Below are 2009 nucleotides of genomic sequence, written 5' to 3'. Positions count from 1 at the left end.
ACTGGGGGAAGTCAGACTCATCTTCCAGGAGGGCCAAGAAAAGTAAACTTTCAAAACACCATAGGTCGAGTTGAAAAGTACCCTGGAGAAGGACACAAGGAGCCATATACTAAGATGTTCATTGACTTCTCATAATCTCAGTAGACAGAAATGATCCAAATCCATTAGTAGGGAACGAGAGACATAAATTGCATAATTAATGCAATGGAATTCCTTACCATAAATTATTCTAGTCATCTCATGTTAGATATTTGACACAATAGCATTCAATAGTTAAAATACATGACTCAGAACTATGGGCATCAATATTGCCAAATTTTCAAAGATAATATTTCATAAAATTTTAAGATGTGCTTTCCCTAATTTAAAACAGAAAAAACACTAATGTAGTGTGCACAGCAAAAGACAAGCTTCCAAATGCTACTTATTTAAGGGGAGATGTTAAGGTGAACTAGGTAAGGCAAAGCTTCGGCTGTAATTTTCTTGTTTTAGAAGTAGAGGCTCTGAAGTTTGAACGAAAGCAAAAGTTGTTCTGTGTGACGGATGAATTCCAATAGGTATTTTACACTGTATGTTTTCCTGTTTGAAATGAGTATTTTTATAAAACAAAACAAAACCCTGAATCCTCCTGAGTAGAAAAATGCATATGTGTTAGCTCCAGCTTATTAATTGTTGTTCAGTCTCCCCGTGTCTTTCCTCATTTAGAAGTCCATTTGATATGTCTACGGCACCACTACTACTATACTACTTCCTGACAGCTTCGTAGGTTTTGAAATTCCATCGTTTGACCCATACATTTTATGATTATTCTACCTCTTTTGGTTTCTGAAATGATTATTGTGTTCTCTTCAGCACTTTTTACTTTGACTTATTTACTTGTAGATTAGTATTGCTAATTTGAATGTGCAAGCTACAGCAACCTAGAAAGTTCCAGGTGAGCCTGAGGTCCATGAGAGCTTGTCTGACAATAACTACAACAAACCCTCCCAACACCCTACTCCACCCCCTCCACACAGAGTCTCCCTCTTTGCAACCCTGGCTATCCTGGAAGTCTCTATGTAGACCAGGCTGACCACAAAAACAAACAGAAGCATACAAAACAAACAAACAAATGAACAAAAACAAACCAGAAGTCCTTCTGCCTCTGCCTCCTCTGCCTCCTCTGCCTCCTCTGCCTCCTCTGCCTCCTCTGCCTCCTCTGCCTCCTCTGCCTCCTCTGCCTCCTCTGCCTCTGCCTCTGCCTCTCTGCCTCTCTGCTTCCCTGCTTCTCTGCTTCTCTGCCTCATTGCCTCATTGCCTCTGCCTCCTCTGCCTCTGCCTCTCTGCCTCATTGCCTCTGCCTCTGCAGAGCTGGGATCAAAGATGTGAGCCAACATGTAGGCTGAATTTGGTTTTATGTAGATAGTAGTTCATAGTACACACTGCCACGTGGGGATTGGCTCCTGCTTGGTTTCTTTCTCTACTCTTTGTTCTCGCCCACCCTCTCCTTGTTTCTTGTCCCCTTGTTCGATATCCCCCCGCCTTAGGTTTCCATAGTATTCTTGTAATAGAAATTGCCCATGCTATTTTTATTGTCACCCTTGAGCATTTTTGTTCTACTACACTTTGTATTTCCTGTTTGAGCAAATCTTTGCTTCTGCTGGGAATGCAGGAACTCTCCATTGAGTGTTCTAAGTATCAGGGCAATTTAAAGGGTTCAAGAAAAGCTCGTCTGTGACCTTTTTTGGTTCGAATGATTGATTGATTGATTGATTGATTGATTTTTCAAGACAGGGTTTTTCTGTGTAGCCCTGGCTCTCCTGGAACTCACTCTTTAGACCAGGCTAGCCTCGAATTCAAGAGTTTTTTGCCTTTGCCTCTGCTCTTCTGCCTCTGCCTCTCTGCCTCTGCCTCCCTCTGCCTCTGCCTCTGCCTCTCTGCCTCTGCCTCTCTGCCTCTGCCTCTCTGCCTCTGCCTCTGCCTCTCTGCCTCTCTGCCTCTCTGCCTCTGCCTCTCTGCCTCTGCCTCTG

Source organism: Mus caroli, chromosome X, assembly GCF_900094665.2.
Source record: "Mus caroli chromosome X, CAROLI_EIJ_v1.1, whole genome shotgun sequence".
NCBI classification, from domain to species: domain Eukaryota; kingdom Metazoa; phylum Chordata; class Mammalia; order Rodentia; family Muridae; genus Mus; species Mus caroli.
The sequence above is the reverse complement of the archived record's forward strand: the minus strand, read 5'-3'. Positions refer to the sequence as shown.